Source organism: Sapajus apella, unplaced genomic scaffold, assembly GCF_009761245.1.
Source record: "Sapajus apella isolate SASKATOON/1434 unplaced genomic scaffold, GSC_monkey_1.0 scaffold54, whole genome shotgun sequence".
In the NCBI taxonomy this organism is placed as follows: domain Eukaryota; kingdom Metazoa; phylum Chordata; class Mammalia; order Primates; family Cebidae; genus Sapajus; species Sapajus apella.
Genome location: NW_022436994.1, coordinates 7,416,598 through 7,438,565, shown reverse-complemented (window position 1 = coordinate 7,438,565; position 21,968 = coordinate 7,416,598). Strand labels below are relative to the sequence as shown.

The window sequence follows — 21,968 nt, the reverse complement described above, 5'->3', positions numbered from 1 at the left end:
TGAAAACATATGAACTGAATATTAACATTGTTAGAATACAGTTGCCAGCATTATAGTAATTACCATTTACTTATTTACTACTTATTTTTATTTTTTTCATAATGACAATGAATTCATTTTTTGTGTTTTTTTGTTTTTTGTTTTTTGAGACTGAGTTTCACTCTTGTTGCCGAGACTGGAGTGCAATGGCGCAATCTTGGCTCACCGGAACCTCCGCCTCCCAGGTTCAAGCAATTCTCCTGCCTCAGCTTCCCGAGTAGCTGGGATTACAGGCATGTGCCACCACACCCGGCTAATTTTTCTATTTTTAGTAGAGACAGGGTTTCTCCATGTTGGTCAGGCTGGTCTCAAACTCCAAAGTGCTGGGATTACAGGTGTCAGCCACCTCATCGGGCCTTGTTTTTTTTTACATTTTTAAATTTTTTTATTTTTTTTTGAGATGAAGTCTTGTTCTGTCGCCCAGGCTGGAGTGCAGTGGCACAATGATAGCTCACCGCAGCCTCTGCTTTCCAGGTTCAAGCAATCCCTGCCTTAGCCTCCTGAGTAGCTGGGATTACAGGCACACGCCACAATGCCTGGCTAATTTCTGTAATTTTAGTACAGACAGGGTTTCTCCATGTTGGCCAGGCTGGTCTCGAACTCCTGACCTCAAGTGATCTGCCCGCCTCAGCCTCCTAAAGTGCTTACAGGCGTGAGCCACTGGGCCCAGCCCACAGTGAATCATTTTATGATCAGAGAGCAGGAGAGTGATAGGCAGCAGAGCTAGCACTTCTGTTCCAGAGCTAGGCGTGAGGCTCAGTGTTTGGCTTGTCTTACTTCCAATATGGCATCCTACAGGTGCAGTCTATAAAATCTGTTTCCACTGTGAAGAAACCGACACTTAAGTAACAACTTAGCAGGAGAAGGAACGAACATTTGAACATGGGGCTTTTCTTCCCACTTTAAGTTTCATTCTTTCCATCATGCCACATGCCTTGCAGAGTCGTGAACTACTAGGGGATGAGTAGCTAACCCTAATGTCTCAGGGTTCATAGAAGTAACAAAGACGGGTCTCTTTAACTCCTTAAGAAATTCTTTTTCAGGCGTATCAGAATTCATAAATGTGATAACAACCCATTAAAATGTCAAGCATCTGCTTTTGGTTGAAATTGTATCTAACTTTTTAAATACCAATTGACACCAGCAATTAGTTTTTGGTGAATTGTGTTGCCTCTGGAGACATAGTTTCCAGAGCCACAGCTCAGGTATCAAAGTTTCCGAAATGAATTTGATCTAGCTGGGGATCAGGCCAAGCATATTACAATAGGGTGGCCATGAGGACAGCAAGGTTGGGGGAAGAAGAGGGCAGAGATGGGCAGGAATATAACTTAGGCCTGACCTTGAGTCCCCAAGGCCCCCATCTGATGTTCTGGAGAGCCTCCTCATACCCCTGTCTTGCGAGACTGCCCCAAAACACACCTCAAGCTCATTTCTTCAGTTTTTAGAAAATTAACGGATGCTGAGCTGGAATAACCATTAGCGACCATCTGGTCCAAACTTACTCTTTGAAATTGGAAGAGACTGAGATGCAGGGGAAGAATAGCATTTCTGCTGTTCCTGTTGCTGGCTGTACAGAAGACAATGTTTCTTGCATGGACAATAGCAGGAATTATTTTACAAGGGAAGAAACTGAAGCTCAGAGAGGTTTGCTTATATTCTCAAGATACTCAACATGTTCATTTTTTATAGGACAACCTCTCTGTGTCTCTTCCAACCTCTCTCTGTCCAACTCTGAGCTGGGGGCTAAGTCTAACAATGGTACCAAATTCTCTACATAGAAGTGAGATTTTAACCCAGGTCTTTTTGGTTTTAGGGTTTATTCTCTTTTCATTGCCTTTAAAGGACTACCATAACTGAACAACTTCAACAATAAAATTTAATTTATTTTTAAGGCATTGAAAGATGTTTCTCTGAGGAATGCATTTATTCGCTATTTACTGAAGAACAACTCTAGGGTGCTAACAATATCACGATGATTGAGAGACGGTTCTTAGATCCATGAAGATTGTAGACCTTTATCCTCCTCACTGCACAATCCAACAAATAGACATTCATCCTATCGCTTACTGGTCACTTATTAAATCCTCACTGCATAGCAGACTCTGTGTGAAGACACATGGCTGTCAGATGGAGACTTCCAAGACGTTTAGGGGGAGCAAGCGCTGGGGCACGAGTTACTGTTGCAATGCAGAGAGCTCTTGGTTGGCAGTATGGGGATACTGGGGCCTCTCTGACTATGGACTGGGCAATGGAGAGGTCTCAGCAGTCCAGGGCCTTCTCAAGAGACATTATCCAGCAACATGTGAGCCAGTTCTTCCCGCCTCATTTCTCTCTGCATGTTCCTTTAGAGAAAAAAGAGAGGGAATTACATCTACAAAAGGGTTGCAACAAACAGGTTAATTCACCAAAAAAGACTTTTCTAGAACTTTTCCCCATCACTTGTGCCAGCTCCAAGCGAGAGACAGACCCATATATGGGGCTAGGCTGCACAAATCCGATCACCACCTTTGGCTCAAGTTCTGCTCTTTGCTGGTCTGAACGGGTGCCAAAAAGGACTGAAAAGTTGAATTTGACAGCACTGGGGAACCTAGGTTTTTCAATTCATTCTTTCATCAGTGCATTCATTCATCAACACTATGAGCAGTTTCCAAGGGCCAGGCATGGACGGATGCCTGGGGTACAGATACAGATGAAAGCAGCCCGCGGCCTGGAGAAATGCTTACTCTAATGGGACCAGTGGAAGGGCTGAGAGGCAATGGTGGTCAAGTGCTCCTCTGTTTTTTAAGAAGGAACCTCTGCCTGCTGCTCCTCTCCAGGTCTTCTCCAAAGATCTGCCCACTAAAGGGTGAAAACAACAAGAAGAAAAGCAAACTTTCCCACAAAAGCAATTTCTTACATCAAATTTAATGAGCATGATTGATGCTCCATCTTGACTGATGGAAAATAAGCGAGAAAAGTTTTCTACCATAATTCATTATCTAAAGCATGTTATGCATGCACGTATATATGTGTGCCCACTTTGTTCCAGACAGGATTAAAAATCACTTACAAAGGAAAATAGGATATCTTTAGTTAATTGATTCTCTGGCTTTTCTTAGAAATTGGCCTTCTTCTTTAGAATGTAAAGTGCTGGATTGGCAGCAGAAAGAAAGCAGAACAGACCCCCGCCCTTACCTGCTGCAGGGCTCGCACCGGCTGCTAGGCCTGAGGTTCTCCTGCTGAATGAACCCTTTGGACCATCTGTGCGTAATTAATTAGGGCCAGGAGGAACTGTGGAAATGCTGCCTCAACCTGAAGGTCAGTTCTCCATTCCAGCAGAATGTCTCAAACATCACTTGCACTTTAAGGGAATTCAGTCTCCACCCAGTTCCTACATGACATTCAGGTACAATGAAGGTACGGTTCATGAGAAAAAAAAGAAGATGTTTTTCTTTTCTTGTTCATTTTTTTTTTCCATTGGCATAACAAATTTCAGAATGACCTAAACCTTCAAGAATCACACTTTTAAAAGTCTGTGAAAAATCTGAGCCGTTCCTGGAATAGTAAGAGTTCAGTTCGTGGCAGCAGCTGTGATTATTATTCAGACAGTGCGGTTATGAACTCTGCAGGGCTGTAATCAAATATGGTTAACTGCAAAGGCAGACCTAGTCCTGCTGCAGTCCTCTGGATCGCTTACTCCAAGGGACCGGTTCTTCAGGTTTCCCTGTGTGGAGACTGGGGGCCTTGGGCCAGCTTGGCTGAAGGTGGGACATTGATCTCAACCTTGTGGCACAGCCCTTCCCTGACTGGCCCACAAGGACACAAGCCATATTGGTCATTCCCAACCATGAGTCCCTTTGTGATGAGTACCGGGGCCAATGGCTGAGGGCCACGACACTTCCTAGTGAGGAAGACCTCAGCAGCATGTACTGGTTCTATAAAGCTGACCTGCTGGCTCGGTCCTGCAGTGGCCCTACCATGTACTGTGCAAGAAGGCTCACTCGGCAGGGCGTGGTGGCTCATGCCTGTAATCCCAGCACTTTGGGAGGCCAAGGCGGATGGATCACCTGAGGTCTGAGGTCAGGAGTTTGAGACCAGCCTGGCCAACATGGTGAAACCCTGTCTTTACTAAAAATACAAAAAAGCTGGGCGTGATGGTGCATATCTGTAATCCCAGCTGCTTGGGGGGCTGAGGAAGGACAATCCTTGAACCTGGGAGGTGGAGATTGCGGTGAGCTGAGATCACGCCATTGCACTCCAGCCTGGGTGACAGAGTGAGACTTTGTCTCAAAAAAAAAATAAATAAAAAAAGGTTCACTCAAGGAGGTTGCAGCATTGTGGTGGCAGATGAGCTAACCTAGTTACAGCTGGGGTCAGCCTCCCCTATTGGGGGTACACAGGCCCTGTAGGACCCCTGGCCCCTCCATGGTGACAGCCTCACCTAGTCCTTCTTCTCTGTTTCTATAAGGATTGGAGGTGCCTGAGCATGTTCCCAGCCCCTGGGGACACGATGCAGTCCTCTGGAACAGTATCATCATGTCACCAGGGGAAAAGTATTTCTGACATGCAAATTAGCAGACTCTCTAGAGTAAATAGGAAGGCAGTGGCTGAAAAGGGCTTGTAGAGGTGTCTCTGAGGAGGAGTCTGCTTAGGATCTTCTAAATGCCAGCTCACCAGCCACCCAGGAAGGTGGACGCCTTGATTAGAGTCTTTCAAATGCCAGCCAACTTTCCTAGGGTGTAAAGATTTAATTGATTAAAGATTAATCTACACAGTCGGGCACAGTAGCTCATGCCTGTAATCCCAGTGCTTTGGGAGGCTGAGGCAGCCAGATCACCTGAGGTCAGGAGTTTGAGACCAGCCTGACCAACATGGAGAAACTCCATCTCTACTAAAAATACAAAATCAGCCAGGCGTGGTGGCACATGCCTGCAATACCAGCTACTCGGGAGGCTGAGGCAGGAGAATCACTTGAACCCAGGAGGCAGAGGTTGCAGTGAGCCCAGATCGTGCCATTGCACTCCAGCCTGGGCAACAGGAGCGAAACTCCATCTCAAAAAAAGAAAGATTAATCTACACACACTTGCCTGTCAGGTTTGATCAGATTCGAGATCCCAGACAGTACCACCTCTGCAGACCTGGCAGACACAGCAACCACAACTCCTGCAGACCTGGCTCATTCAATCTCCCTCTCCAACCCCCTGCAAGAACACGCCGTGCTTTCTCAGACTTCCCTGGCCTTGAGTCCTTCAGCATCGTCAAACTCAGAAACCCTCCTCAAAGCCCAAGTCAAACATTACCTTGGGGGTAAGGGGCACCGATCTTCCTAATACCTTAGTGTCAGGCAGACCCTCCCCCTCTTTGCTTCCACCAGGCTTTGCACTGCCCTCAGGAGCATTCAGCCCTGGAGTCTGCAGGGCTGCTGTGCATGTGGCCTCACTCCATGGGTTCATGCAGGCATGTAGCCAACCCTCAGCTGAAGCACAGAGCCCATTTTCCCCATAAAGAAAAAGTGAGTTAAATGGATGAATGGATGTAGCAAAGGCCAGGAGTGGGCTGTGGGAACTGCGGCTGCCTTTCAGGATCTTTGTGTGAAGAAGAGGACATCTGCGAGTGGGCTCCAGGGACCACTGAAGCTGGGGACCTAGGAAGGGGCAGAGGTGGCAGAGAAGTGAGAGCAGCCCTGGCCCTGCCCAGCTCTGCAAGAGGGAGGCTCCAAGCTCTGTCTGAACGGTAGCAAGGAAAGGGCTGGACTGAGCCAACAGGGATTAGCCTTCTGTCTTCCTTTCACTGTGCAGGTGTTGAGTGCCTAATGTACACCAGCAACCGTCCAGGCCCTTGGGGTGCAGCAGTAAGAGGTGCTCCTGGAGCCAGAAGGATGCTGACAGGTCCCCTCCAGGCCACATAGTACCTGCGGCTAGGTCCATTCAATGAAACCTGATAAGTGTCTTCTTTTTTTTTTTTGGGACGGAGTTTCGCTCTTGTTACCCAGGCTGGAGTGCAATGGCGCGATCTCGGCTCACCGCAACCTCCGCCTCCTGGGTTCAGGCAATTCTCCTGCCTCAGCCTCCTGAGTAGCTGGGACTACAGGCACGTACCACCATGCCCAGTTAATTTTTTGTATTTTTAGTAGAGACGGGGTTTCACCGTGTTGACCAGGATGGTCTCGATCTCTTGACCTCGTGATCCGCCCGCCTCGGCCTCCCACAGTGCTGGGATTACAGGCTTGAGCCACCGCGCCCGGCCCCTGATGAGTGTCTTCTAAGTTTGTTTGTCTCTAGGGCATAGCAGATGCTCAATAAATACTTGCTTAATGAATAAAAGTTTCCTACTGAAAATAGTAATAGTAGCCAACAACATTAGTGAGTGCTTCTCCATGTCAGGCATTGTTCTAAACTTCAGATGAGCTCAGTCTTCACCAAAGCTCTCAGGAGGAACGCGGTAGCATCGCAACTTTACCGGTGAGAAAACGGAGGCAGGGAAAGCTGAAGCAATGCAGCAAAGGTTAAGTAGTAACTACCTTATAAGGAGTGTGGGAGTGAATTCCAAACCCAGCCTGCTTTATCCCCGGCTTGGGTCTGGGGCAGACAGTCTGTTTTCGGAGGCTTCCACAGCAGGTGCCGCAGGCTGGGTGGCCAAACTCTCAGAAATTCATTTCCTCGCTGTCCTGGAGGTGGCAAGGCAGAGACCAAGGTGTTGGCAGGTTTGGTTTCTCCCTTCTTGTTGGATGGTAGGTGGGTGTCTTCTCCCTCTTCCCTAGGGGTTTGTGTGTGAGCCTGTGTCCCAATCTCCTGTTGTTATAAGGACACCAATCATTGAATTAAGGCCCACCATAATGCCTCATTTTATTTACCTTAATTACCTGTGTAAAGGCCCTATGTCTGAAAAAGGTCACATCTTGAGATCCTGGTTAAGACCTCAGTCTTGGAATTTTGGGGAACACAATTCAGCCCGTGACACTGACACAGCCTCGGGCTGTCCAAGAGGTTTCCCCAGACGGGGCAGCAGGAACGGGTCGAAAACCCATCACTCATCAAGAAAAACCAGTTCATGTGACTTGGCACCGTCTTGTCTGCCGTCCTTCAGAATGAGTGCACAGCTGTTTTGCTGTCTTCTCGGGAACCAGCTGTGGAACGCTGTGCTTCCCTTTTCTTTCTTTTCAAGGACCTTGGTGCCCACCTGGCCTCCTGGAGGACATCTGTGTGCAGAGGCTGCTAGAGCAGGAAGAAAGAAAATGGGCAAGAACAAGGGTGGTATTTCTCTTATGGAAAGGGCTCGCTGAGTTAGGCTTCATGTGGCACTGTGTTCTTTTGAATGTCCCCTAAGGCATCCATGAAGTGCATGCATATCACACAGCCCAGTGGAGCCAGAGAGCGACTCAGTCTGCTGCCCAACACCCACTGCGAGTTGTTCCTGTGGCTGCCTCTAGCTGCTCCCCCACCTGAAACTTGCTTTTCGTTTTCCTTCACTTAAAATGGATTTCTTGGCCAGGCTCAGTGGCTTGCACCTGTCATCTCAGCACTTTGGAAGGTCAATGGGGGAGGAGTGCTTGAGCCCAGGAGTTTGAGACCAGCCTGGGCAACATCGTGAGACACTGTCTCTACACAAAGACGAAACAATTAGCTGGCCGTGGTGGTGTCTGCCTGTGGTCCTGGCTACTAGGAGGCTGAGGTAGGAAGATGGCTTAAGCCCTGGAGGCTGAGGTTACAGTGAGTCACGATCTCACCACTCTACTCCATGCTGGGCAACAAAGTGAGACCTTTCCTCAAAAAAAAAAAAAAAAAAAAAAAAGTTGTAACATGTATGTATCCCCAAACAGTAAATTGCTTAGTCAGGCCTAAGTGGAACGTTCTAGAAATGCACACTGTGTGTTGACTTCTGAGCCTTGCTTTTTCCCTTCAAGTTTCTGATCCCTTCCCAAGGCTCTCCCAGGCTAAAGGGTCCATCATGCTCTGTAAAACCTGTGCTTGAAGCTTCTTCTCTGAGGCTCTGTACAGAGGTCTGGGTGATACTGAAGTGATGCAAGTTCCCAGGAAAGGTCCTTTATGAAAAATGGAGAGCATATGCCATCAAAGTGAACTGCTTAGTAGATTTATTCCATCCTTCAGATTCTGAAGAGCTTCACTGCCATGATTTCTGCTGTCCTTTCAACTCCAGCGTCTGAAAGCATCTCTTACATTTGCTTCCAATGCCCATATTAAGACGATGTCTCACGGAAGGTGGTCACACTCTCATTTGTATATTGTCCATGGACATTTTTTATGGATTGAGTTGAGTATTTGCAACACAGACTGCCTGGTTCATGAAGTATAAAATATTTACCACCTGCCTTTCACGGAAAGTTTGCGGACTTCTAATTGGATGCTATTTCTCATTTCTTATCCATAAAACCCTTAACTTGCATATATTTTAGCTTATAACATTCTCAATACTTCTTTTCTTTTCTGTCTTTCCCCCTAGATGGGGTATTTTTAATATGTAAAAACAAGGCTGGGGGCGGTGGCTCACACCTGTAATACCACAACTTTGGGAGGCCGAGGCAGGCAGATTGCCTGAGGTCAGGAGTTTGAGACCAGCCTGGCCAACATGGCGAAAACCCGTCTCTACTAAAAATACAAAAAAATTAGCTGGGCCTGTAATCCCAGCTACTCTGGAGGTAGAGGCAGGGGTATCACTTGAACCCGGGAGGTGGACGTTACAGTGCGCCAAGATCGTACCACTGCACTCCAGCTTGGGCGACAGAGCAAGACTCTGCCTCAAAACAAAAACAAAAACAAAAAACAAAACAAACAAAACAAATATGTGAAACTGGGAAGGGCCCCAGTGTGCTTGTTAAGGTGCAGATGAGAGCGCCAGTTTGCAGAGCAGGTACGGCCGAGGCGGGCACTGAGCAGGAGTCACAGCTGGGTCCAGATGCCTTCCCTCCTCTCAGATGACACCTGCAGCCAGGCTCTACTGACCTTGAACCTCAAGCCTTGTGCTTCCACTTTCGCATTCATTTGTTTCTTAGCCTAAACTTGACACTTCCTCTTAGCAATATGCAAATTCGAGGCTGTCACACATAGCAGAGCATCTGGAAAGTCACAGCAGCCGTCCCTGAATGGTAATGGTGGGATTGTGTGGGACTTACGTGTTTTAATTTCCTTGAGTATATTTTTGAGTGTTCCAAACAGGCATGCATTGTCTGGGAATGAGGAAAATCCAGTGTGTTCGCCAGGAACCCAGGCTTCACACCTCTAAGTGCCCTCTCTTCTACAAAATGGGCTAACATGAGCGCTCTCCTCACCAGGCTTGCTAAGGGCTTAGCTTACAGACATTACTGAGCACCTTCTATGTACCAGAGGTTGGGGGCACAGGAGGAATCAGATGTGTACCCTGCCCTTCAGGGTCAAGTGCAGAAGAGAGGTTTCCACAGGCAACTACAATTCAAACGGGCACGCATGGTGGTGGAGTGAGGAGAGGGCTCTTCGGGGATACGAAGGAGTAGATAGGACTTGTAAGTATCAGAACACATGGGCAGGCACAGAACATTGAGCCATAGCGTTTGGGAAGACACAGAGTCCAGGGAGCACACAGCCTGGGGGTCAGGGAGGGAACAAAGGGACAGCACTTGGTCCCTTAGGGTCTTGTGCATCAAGCTCAGCTGCTGGGATCTGTGGATCGCAGGTTTGGCTGCACTTTATTTATTTATTTATTTATTTGAGATGGAATCTTGCTCTGTCACCCAGGCCGTAGTGCAGTGGCATGATCTTGGCTCATGGCATCCTCTGCCGCCCAGGTTCAAGCGATTCCCCTGCCTCGGCCTCCTGAGTGTGCGTCACCGCACCCAGCTAATTTTAAAAAAAATATTTTTTGTATTTTTAGTAGAGACAGCGTTTCACCATGTTGGCCAGGATGGTCTCGATCTCCTGATCTCGTGATCCGCCCACGTTGGCCTCCCAAAGTGGTGGGATTACAGGTGTGAGCCACTGTGCCTGCCCTATTTTTATTTATTTATTAATTTAATTAGTTTATTTATTTTGAGATGGAGCCTTACTCTGTCGCCCAGGCTGGAGTGCAGTGGTGCCATATCTGCTCACTGCAACCTCTGTATCCTGGGTTCAAGCAGTTCACTTGCCTCAGCCTCCCAAGTAGCTAGGATTACAGGCACCTGTCACCACACCTGGCTATTTTTTTTTTTTTTTTTAATTTTGGTATAGACGAGATTTCACTGGGTTGGCCTGGCTGATTTTGACCTCCTGACCTCAAGTGATCCACGCACCTAAGCCTCCCAAAGTGCTGGGATTACAGGCATGAGCCACCACGCCCAACCTGGCTGTTCTTTAGAGTCCCCTGCAGGGTTGGTTGTGAGCCCAGTGCTCAGATTCATCAAACCACACTGTTAGAGCAAGACCAGACTGGATGGTATGGGAATTTTTTTTTTTTTTTCTGGAGACAGAGTTTTGCTCTTGTTGCCCAGGCTGGAGTGCAATGGCACAATCTCAGCTCACCACAACCTCTGCCACCTGGGTCAAGCAATTCTCCTCTTTCAGCCTCCCGAGTAGCTGGGATTATAGGCATGCGCCTCTGTGCCCAGCCAATTTTTGTATATTTAGTGGAGATGGGGTTTCCCCATGTTGGTCAGGCTGGTCTCAAACTCCCAACCTCAAGTGATCTGCCCTCCTCAGCCTCCCAAAGTGCTGGGATTACAAGCGTGAGCCACCACACCCAGTCTGGGAATTTTTTTGTTAATGTTCTTGAGTCTCCAAAACTCTGGTTATAGGCAAGGCTGAATTACCTGCTATTTGGGGAGCTTTGTGTAATAAAATGAAAGCTAAAAAGATTCACGTTGATAAAAAGAAAATCTCGGAGGGGCTGCCCACGTTCCAGCCATGTTTGAGGGAGCCAGTGTCTCCGCAGCCTCACCGGCATGTGGTGCGGTCCCTGTTTTTCACGTCAGCCATGCTGATCGGTGAGCGGCAGTATCTCGTGTGGTCCCATCTTGCACTTCCCTAAAGGCCCCAGTGATGTCTTTTCATTTGCTTATTTGGCACCTGTGTGTCCTCTTTGGTGAGATGCATCTTCATGCCTTTTGGCCACACTGAGAGTTCCTTTTCCTTGCCTCTCACAGTGATATTTGGAAAACAAATGAGCAGCTGCCAGTGGTTAGGGCTGGGAGGGAGGAGAGGTGCACGCCGCTGAAGAGGTAGCAGGAGGGAGAGCCATGTGGCTGTGGGACAGTTGTGTGCCTGGGCTGCAGTGGTTACGCAAATCTTCACGTGTGAGAAGATGACACGGACTACACACACACATTCAAGCAGCGCCCATTTTCTAGCTTTGACATTGTGCTGTAGTTATGGAAGACTGGGGGAACTGGGTGAGGCATGCGTGGGCGCTCTCTGTGCTATCTTTGCAAGTTCCTAGGGATCTACAATTATCTCCAGATAAAAAAGTTAAAAAGAAGAGCGAGTATGGCTCCGTCTGAGAGGAGAAGGTTCATAAACCTATCATCGTTCTTTTACATTTTCCTCCCAATTGATTAGCTGTTTGTTCTCACACAGCCAGATCACATCGTTTAACATTTAGGTTCTGACTCTGTTCCTTGAAGAAAATACACACTCATCATGTGGGGAAACAAAGGTGACATTTCACCTAAGGAATGTGAAGATGGAAATCAAAGATTTCTCCCAGTCAGGTAACTGAGACAGGCAGGAGGCCAGGGAAGCAGCCGCCCCCGCCCCGTGGGCCACATCTGCGCTGAGTGACAATCTGCGTCTTAATGAGAAGCAGTAAAGGCTAATTATCCCCAGAGTTTGACAGGTCTTTCTCAACACTTCTGCATAAAAAAGCAAGGCCACCCAGCTGGTCTCTGGGTTGCAGCCTGCAAGAATCCCATGGTGGTGTTTAAACAAACGAGAAAGAACACATCAAAGGGGCATCTTACAAAGGCCCAGGAGAAACCAAAGGGACCTGGTGGCCCGTGTCCCCAGCGAGAAAGACAGATCGAAGAGTGACCATTGCAAAGGGCAGGCATGAAGGGGATAATGTGTGGTCATATGGAATAAAAGGAACCTTATCTCATCGGCCATCTATCTCTCCACTCCAACAGGAACAGGTGGGTGATGGACAAAGGCTGTAGATACAGGTGCGTTTCTACCACCTCAAACTAGCCTAAGGAAAAGCGCAGTAGGAATGAAATTAGGCATTGCACCATTTATCTAATTTACATTTAGCGCCTTAAGAGCCTGTGGATGAACAGGTTTATGCCATCTGTTCACTCTGTTTTCAGCGATTGCTGCAGAAGTAGCCTCTGTTATGGAGCCTGCACACGGTGGCTCCTGCAGTCTTAGGGCCTGGTCTGAGGAGGGGCCTGGAGAGTGTGGGAGGATGAAAAATGGAGCAACCAGGGCCAGGCACAGTGGCTGATGCCTGTAATCCCAGCACTTTGGGAAGCCGAGGCAGGTGGATCACGAGGTCAACAGATCGAGACAGTCCCGGCTAACATGGTGAAACCCCATCTCTACTAAAAATACAAAACATTAGCCAGGAGTGGTGGCACCCACCTGTAATCCCAGCTACTGGGCAGGCTGAGGCAGGAGATTGCTTGAACCGGGGAGGTGGAGGTTCCAGTGAGCTGAGATCGTGCCACTGCACTGCAGCCTGGGCGATAGAGTGACTCCAACTCAAAAAAAGAAAAAGAAGGAAAAGATAAAGAAAAATGGAGCAACCAAGGCTCAGAGGGTCTAAGATGCTGAATGAAGGCAGCTTCCCAGGGGAGGCCTGGATTCTCAGCCCGGTGCACCTACCACTGGCCTTCATAGAGATTCTTGGGGGTCTCCTGGGGCCTGCTGTATGCTGGGCCCTGGAGGTATGGCCAGGAACAGGATCCACTAGGCTCTGCCTCATGAGCTCACATTCTAGAAGTGGGAGATAGAGGTAATCAGTCTGTGAGGATGGGGTCAAAGGTCTCTCTGAAGATGTGGGCTTTCCTAACACTCACACTGGCCAGATGACAAGGCATTCTGGGGGTCTGGGCTGGGAGGACATACAAAGCCCTTATAGTGCCAGAGAGCTTGGTCTCTCCCAGGCTGGACAAAAGCTCATGTGGTTGGGGCAAGCAAGAGGCAGAACCCGGCTCTGAGCAGCAGGCGGGTGCTCCACCTCACTGAGCCAGGGCCTAAGGTGCATGGTGAGGAGCTGGGTCTTAGAACTCAGAGGGAAGCTGCTAGAGGATTTTAGCCGGGGAATCATAGGATATTATCAGCTCTGCAAATAGAGAGCTCAGGTGTTGTGTGGAGAAGGGATTCTGGGGGGTCAGATGTGGAGGAAGAGAGGCCAGGTAGAAAAGCAATCAGAGTAGAGCAGAAAACACACCTGCGTTCACATGCTCACACACACACACACACATGCACACATACTCTCACAAAGCTCTCACCCACACACATGCACACACACACACGCACACATACTCTCACAATGCTCTCACACACATGCACACACACACACACACACGCACACATACTCTCACAATGCTCTCACTCATACACATGCACACACACACACGCACACACACACGCACACATACTCTCACAATGCTCTCACCCACACACATGCACACACACACACACACATGCACACATACTCTCACAATGCTCTCACATGCCCCATAGACACATACTCTGTTACAGACTCACGCACTCACACTCATTCTTATGTACTCACACACACACACACATACACACACACACACACATACACACAACCTTTTATACATATCAGCATACACTCTCAGACAAACATACACGTTCAAGCATATCCCAGTGGTGACTGATCAGGGCAATCACTGCACACAGTGTGACACAAGAGAGAAATGGCACCTTTAAGGGTTTGTGAGCTAAAAAGGCAGGATTACAGAGAATAGAATAGAATAGAAAGAATAGAACAGAATAGAATAGAGCAGAGCAGAGGAGAGGAAAGGAGAATAGAATAGAATAGTTAGAACAGAGTAGAATAGAAAATAGAGATAGAATAGAGATGGAGAGAATAGAATCGAATAGAATGACAAGAGAATGCACAACCTTTCAGTGCAATTCCTTTTTTTTTTTTTTTTTTTTTTTAAATTTTGACACAGATCTTGCTCTGTTGCTCAGGTTGGAGGGCAGAGGCACCATAAAGGCTCACTGCAGCCTTGATTTCCAGGTTCAAGCAATCCTCTAGCTTCAGCCCACCAAATGGCTGGGACTACAGGTGTGTGCCACCACACTGGGCTAATTACTTTTTGTTTTGTTTTGATGTGGAGTCTCATTGTCTTGTCCAGGCTGGAGTACAGTGGTGAGATCTCAGTTTACTGCAACCTCTACCTCCTGGACTCAAGCAATTCATCCTGTCTCGGCCTTCCACGTAGCTGGGATTACAGGTGAGCACCACCACTTTCAGCTAATTTTTGTATTTTTAGTAAAGATAGGGTTTCACCATGTTGGTCAGGCTGGTCTCGAACTCCTGACCTCAGGTGATCCGCCCACCTTGGCCTCCCAAAGTGTTGGGATTACAGGAGTGAGCCACCGTGCCCGGCTGGACAAATTATTTTGAATTTTAGTAGAGAATAGATCTCACTATGTTGCCCAAGCTGGTATCAAACTCCCGAGCTCAAGCAATCCCCTTGCCTTGGCCTCCCAAAGTGCTGAGATTACATGTGTGAGCCACCATACTTGGCCTCAGTGCAATTTTTTTTTTTTTTTTTTTTTGAGACAGAGTCTTGCTCTGTTGTCTAGGCTGGAGTGCAGGGGTGTGATCTCAGCTCACTGCAACCTCTGCCTCCCGGGTTCAAGCAATTCTCCTGCCTCAGGCTCCCAAGTATCTGGGACTACAGGCGCCCACCACCATGCCTGGATAATTTTTGTATTTTTAGTAGAGATGGGGTTTCACCATATTAGCCAGGCTGGTCTTGAACTCCTGACCTTGTGATCTGCTTGCCTCAGCCTCCCAAAGTGCTGTGATTACAGGCGTAAGCCACTGCACCTGGCCACCTCAGTGCAATTCTTAAGTGACACTGAAAATTGTTAGCTTAATATGATGTTTTTCCAGGTATACCGGGAATATTGAATTGACTTAATTTATTGCATAGGAGGGAGCATGTTACCTGAAGAAAAGGTATCCTAAACCCTAATGGTTTAAGTCATTTGATGTTTCCAAGTTCACTGAGAAGTTCAAACCCTGTCGTTCTTTACCATTTGAGGGAAATCTGATACAGATCTAAATACTGATGTCTTTCATGTCTACTGTCAACAAGTAAGGGAGCACAGAAGAGTAAAAATGCCTCAGTTTTCCAAATCTTGCCTTGCTGAGTCTCAGTGTGCCTGTGTATTGAATGGGTGTAACAACAGTTACCTCCCGTTCTTACAGAACTGAAGAAATTATGCATTGGCTATGTAACCCGCCGGTGAAGTGCCTGATTCAAGATGCTGGACAAGCATTCATTTCCATTCTATAGAACACATATGTATTGGATGTCTTTTCTATGCTAAGTATGGTGCTTGGTGCTTAGGAAAAGCACTGGAGAGACAGATGTGGTCTGTGCTTGTGAGAGTTGCATGTGTCAATTTGACTGGGCTAAAGGACACCCAGATAATTGGTAAAGCATTATTTCTGGTGTGTCTGTGAGAGTATTTGCAGAAAAGATTAGCATTTGAGTTTGTAGATGGAGCGAAGTAGATCCACCCCTAACAACATGGGTGAACATCATCCAACCCATTGAGGACCCAGACAGAACAATAAGGCAGAGGAAGGGTGAATCCCCTTTCTCATCCTGAGCTGCGACATCCATCTTCTGCCCTGGACGCTAGCTCCTCCTAGTTCTCAGGCCTCTGGACTTGGGCTGAACTACATCACTTGCTTTCCTGGGCCTCTAGCTTGCAGAAGGGAGACCGTGAGACTTTGTCCTCCATAATCATAAGAGACAATTCTCATAATAAACTTTTGTGTGTATACATGAAAATAATATATATTAGGATATATGTCATGTTAGGAGATTAGCATATATGTCATATTAAGAGATACATATATATGTGTGTGTGTAAAAGTATATGTATCTCCTAATGACATATTAGGATTTATGGGAGGATATTAGGATGTATGTCATGTTATGACATAAACACACACATATATGTATCTCTTAATATGACATATATTCTAATCTATATATATTATTTATATATAATATGACATATATACTATGTATCTACATACACACATACAAACACATTTCCTATTGGCTCAGTTTCTCTGGAGAACCCTGGCTACCCACATTAGATTACCCTCATGGAATTGATAGCATTTAAATAAACAATAAAAAATTCCAATATGCTTTAACTTCTTTCCTTTCCTACCTCTAAATTACTCTCTTTTTTTTTTTTTTTTTTTTTTGAGACAGAGTTTTGCTCTCGTGGCCCAGGCTGGAGTGCAATGACGTGATCTCGGCTCACCACAACCTCCGCCTCCTGGGTTCAAGCGATTCTCCTGCCTCAGCCTCCTGAGTAGCTGGGATTACAGGCATGCACCACCACGCCTGGCTAATTTTGTATTTTTAGTAGAGATGGGGTTTTGCCATGTTGGTCAGGCTGGTCTAGAACTCCCGACCTCAGGTGATCGGCCTGCCTCGGCCTCCCACAGTGCTGGGATTACAGGCATGAGCCACCTCACCTGGCCTAAATTACTCTTTAAATTCTCGGGTTGGCACCCCTCCTCCTTTCAGGCCCAGTATAAGGGTTGGGCACCATGTCTCTTCAAAGTTCTCCTCTACTCTCTCCCCCAAACCACGTGACACTCCTCTGTACTGTGGAGTTTTGTCATGTTGGTTACCTGAAGATGTAACAGCCCTACAGTTACCTGAGATGGTTTGGAAATGGGTTTATTCATCCCCACCACCAGTGTGGCGGCTTCGGGGGATGGGGCCAGTGGGAGGTGTTTGGGCCATGGGGATGGATCCTTCCTGAATGTTTTGGTACTGTTCTTGTGGTAATGAGTTCTCACTCTGATGAGCCTGGATAATTTCCCACAGAGTGAATTCATTTCTGCAGGGGTGGACTGTTAAAGAGCCAGGATGCCTCTTGCATTTTGTTTTTTCAGGCGTGCCTTCTTGCCCTTTGACCTTCTTCATCATGTATGCTATGATGCAGCACAAAAGCTCTCACCAGAAGCCAGGGCCATGCTCTCGAACTTCTCAGTCTGCAGAACTGTGAGCTAAATAAACCTCTTTTCTTTACACATTACCCAATCTCAGGTATTCTGTTATAGCAACACAAATTAGACTAAGATGGAAAACTGGTACTGAGCAGTGGGGTGTTGTTATAAAAGTATCTAAAAATGTGGAAGCCACTGTGGAACTGGGAAATGGCACAGGTTGAAGGTGTTTGGAGGTGCAGGCTAGAAAAGCACTGTATTGCCCTGAAGGGGGCATTAAGGTTAATTCTGGCGAGGACCCAAAGAAGACAAAGAGATTAGGGAAAGTTTGGAATTTCTCGGAGACTCGTTAAGTTATTGTGACCAAATGCTTATAGAAACATAGACAGTATAAGGTCTCAGATGGAAATTAGAAGTACTTCTTTAGAAATTGGAACAAAGGTCACCCTTGTTACACCCTACCAAAGATTTGTATTTATGTCCTAAGGCTTTATGGAAGGCTGAACTTAGAGGGATGGCCTAAGATAATCTGGCAGATGAAATTTCTAGACAGCAAATCACTCAAGAGGTGGTGTGGTTACTTTTAACAGCTTATGCTCTGTTATGGCACCAAAAGAATGACCTGAAGGCAGAATTTACAACTAAAAGGGAAGCATAGAAATTGGGAAAATTTCCAGCCTGGCTATGTGGCAGAGAATGAAAGGGCATTTTCAGGAGAGGAATTCAAGGGTTCAGCAGCGCAATCACTTGCCAAAGAGATTGCTGGGGATGAGAAGGGAGCCAGGTGCTAAGAGTAAGAACAACGGAAAAAAGGCTGGAGAGGCATTCTGGAGATCCCTGAGGCCTGAGAGGGCAGAATGATGTGAGGGGATGGGCCTGGGACCCCGATGCCCTGCGTAGCCTCAGGAAGCTGTTTCCTGCATCCAGGCTGGAGCAGCTGTGGCACAATTGGCTGAGATATTGAAGTGTTGTCATTGTCTGGGGTAATACCTGAGATTCGTTGTCCCATGGCCATGGAAAATTAGGACATGGACACACCAGAGTGAGGTTAAGTGCAGACGTTTAATAGGTGAAAGAAAGAGAAGAGCTCTCTGCGCAAAGGTGTGCCATTTGCATAGCACGCGAACAGCTAGGGACACAGCTCCTGACAGCCCAAGTTGTAAGCCTTGGAGGCTTCCATGTGATGTCCAGTCCGCAGGCACCTAGAAGGCGAGAGCTGTAGAGGCTTGGCAGCTTCCCTTTTGATTTCAGAGGATGTTTCTGAAAACCTAGCGTCCAGGGCAGAAATCTGCTGCAGGGGCAGAGCCACCACAGAGTCCCTACTGGGGCAATGCCTAGTGGAACTATGGGGCCAGGGTCACTGCTGAAAACCTGGAATGGGAAAGCCGCCAGCAGCATGAAACCTCAGCCTGGAATAGCTGCCAGCACCAAATTGCAACCCATGAGATCAGCCTCATAGGCTGTGCCCAGCAAAGCTGTGGGAGCAGTGCTGACTAAGACACTCACTGAGCGTTTCCTTACTAGGTGTTGACTTCCAGAGCAACTGATACCTACTCCTTGTCTAATTCTGATGCGGTGTGCCAATCAGAATTCTGATGCATAAAAAACCCCTTTAGCAGGGCACCGTGACTCACGCCTATAATCCCAGCACTTTGGGAGGCCGAGGCGGGCAGATCACCTGAGGTCAAGAGTTCGAGACCAGCCTGGTCAACATGATGAAACCCTGTCTTTACTAAAAATGTAAAAATTAGCCAGGTGTGGTGGCGCATGCCTGTAATCCCAGCTACTCAGGAGCCTGAGGCAAAAGAATCACTTGAACCCAGGAGGCAGAGGGCGGTGGTTTTGGTGAGCCAAGATCATACCATTGCACTCCAGCCTGGGTGACAGAGAAAGACTCTGTCTCAAAAAATAAACAAGCAAACAAACAAACAAAAAAACCCCCCAAAATAAAAACTTTTAGCTGTCTAGAGAACATCAATGGCTGTGCATATATCAGTGGTTTTCAAAATGTGGGCCATGGATCCCTGAGTGTCCTTGAGAGCTAGCTCCTCAGGGGACTGTTCTTCCCATACCAGGACAGTGTTCTTTGCCCTGTTCACTGTGTTTAGATTTTCACTGATGGTGCAAAAGCAATGGTTTCTGATACTGCTGTTGCCTCAGTATGAATACAGGCACTGACCCTGTAAACCAAAAATAAAAGTCTAAGGCTTCCCAACCAACAGAATGGACTTTCTCCTAGGCCAGGGAACTCAGATATTTCATCTGAAAGACTGGTTCAGGCCATGGCAGGAAGAGGGGGTTGGACATGCCTCATTTCACCTCTTGGGTACTAACATCAACACAGACCTTAAGTCTGATAAGAAACATTTACGGGCTGGGCATGGTGGCTCACGACTTCACGACTGTAATCCCAACACCTTGGAAGGCCGAGGCGGGGTGGATCACGTGAGGCCAGGAGTTCAAGATCAGCCTGGCCAACATGGAGAAACCCCATCTCTATGAAAAATACAAATATTAGCCAGACATGGTGGTGTGACCCTCTAATCCCAGCTACTCGGGAGGCTGAAGCAAGAGAATCGCTTGAGCCCAGGAGGCGGAGGTTGCAGTGAGCAGAGATGACAGAGTGAGACTACGTCTCAAAAAACAAACAAACAAAAAAAAAAAAAAAAAGAAAAAAAAAGAAAAGAGAAGAAAAGAAAAAAGAAACATTTACAATCTATTGCAATGCGTATTCATGCAGATGAAGCCTACGACATCTACATGGTCTCTACATTTGGTCTCTACAAACCTCTTATTGCAACCCAGACATTCCTTTCTACTGATAACTCTTTCAACCAACTGCCAATTAGAAAAACTGTAAATGTACTTATAACCTGTAAGCACCCACCCTTTCCTGCTCCAAGTTGTCCCACCTTTCTGCACCAAACCAATGTATTTCTTAAATGTATTTGATTGCTGTCTCATGTCTCCCTAAAATGTATAAAGCCAAGCTGCACCCAGACCGCCTTGGACACACACTCTAAGGATTTCCTGAGGGCTGTGTCACAAGGGCCATGTCACCTATATTTGGCTCAGAATAAATCTTTTCAGATCTTTTACAGAGTTTCACTGCTTTCATCGACACAAGATTCTTTACCACCACAAACTTGGAGTAAGAACTCAGTTTTTGATAAAACAGGAAACACTATTGATCAAATGTTGAGCCCCTGAGTACAGATCTCTTAAATACATCCTGTGGGTTGCAATGGGAAGGGCACAGAAAGCCCCTTTGCTGCCTGCTGAATGGCACTTGCTGTCTGAACAGAAGCACTTGGGTAACCCTTGCCTTGGGGCTGAACAGATAGTCTTTGCCAGGGAAGGAGCAACTGACAGGCTGTGGTCATTCACATTTGTGTATTGGTTGGCTCATAGAGACTCTTGTGAAGAGAATGGGGGCGCTATTGACAAATGGGATTCCTTTTTTCCTATTAAATAATGAAATGAGTCAACATTTGGAAGATCTGCTTAATTCAGTCAATCAACATTTTTCAAATGACCAACGGATGAATTACTAATTCACACATAGGTAAGAGATTCATTCAATGTGCTAGAGAGATCAACAGATTTTATACACAGAATAGGAAAAGTTCATTGATTCCACAGTGTAATTAAACTTTAAGGAACTATTGGTTGTCAAGTTTTGGTGGTTTATCAAAGAAAAATATAGATAATAATCTAGAAATGCCATTAAAAGTGCTCCATCATTTTTAAACTACATATCTACGTGAATCCAGATTTTGTTTTTATATTTTGCCAAAATAATATATTGCACTGACTGAATCCAAAAGCATATTGAGAATCCAGAATCTCCACCAAACCAGATGTTAAACAGATTTACGTGAATTGAAAACAACACTAGTCTTTCCACTAAGTTGTCTGGTTTGGGCACATACAGTAGTTGATTTCCTTAAATTACTATTATTTACGTTAACATGTAATTGATTTATATTTTAAATAAATAAATGTTTAAACAATTTCTACTATGACAAATATTGATAGCATGAAACATATTAACATAAGCTCTTTTGGAGTCTTAATAAGTTTTAAGAGTATAGGTCGGGTGGGGTGCAGTCACTCACACCTATAATCCCAGCACTTTGGGAGGCCAAGACGGGCAGAACACGAGGTCAGGAGATCGAGACCATCCTGGCCAACATGGTGAAACCCATCTCTATTAAAAATACAAAAGCTAGCTGGACGTGGTGGCGCGCGCCTGTAATCCCAGCTACACAGGAGTCTAAGGCAGGAAAATCTCTTAAACCTGGGAGGCAGAGGTTACAGTGAGCTGAGATGGTGCCACTGCACTTCAGCCTTGAGACAGATCGAGACTCTGTCTCAAAAACAAAACAAAACAAAACAAAACAAAAAACAGTATAAAGGGGTGGCTGGGCTCAGGGGCTTATGCCTGTAATCCCAGCACTTTCGGAGGCTGAGGCGGGCAGATCACCCAAGGTCAGAAGTTCGAGACCAGCTTGGCCAACATGGCGAGATCCCGTCTTTACTAAAAATAAAAAAAATTAGCTGGGTGTGGTGGCAGGCACTTGTAATCCCAGCTACTCAGGAGGCTGAGGCAGGAAAATCGTTTGAACCCGGGAGGCAGAGGTTGCAGTGAGCTGAGATCACTGCATTCCAGCCTGGGCGACAGACAGAGACTCTGTCTCAAAAACCAAAAGAAAAGGAAAAAAAGAAAAAGAAAAGAAAAGAAAGAGTATAAAGGGGTCACAAGACAAAAGTTTAAGAATGTCTGGTGGTTT

At 46.6% G+C, this 21,968-nt stretch overlaps 1 long non-coding RNA gene across 1 annotated transcript; it reads right to left on the bottom strand.

The window, feature by feature from the left end:
• Positions 1–1,901: 1,901 nt before the first annotated feature.
• On the bottom strand, positions 1,902–3,399 carry LOC116527463. The gene is made up of 2 exons (XR_004258554.1): positions 3,214–3,399; positions 1,902–2,381 (listed from the first exon to the last, which is right to left on the bottom strand). It is a non-coding gene; the product is annotated as an uncharacterized LOC116527463 (long non-coding RNA).
• Between the last annotated feature and the right edge of the window lie 18,569 nt (positions 3,400–21,968).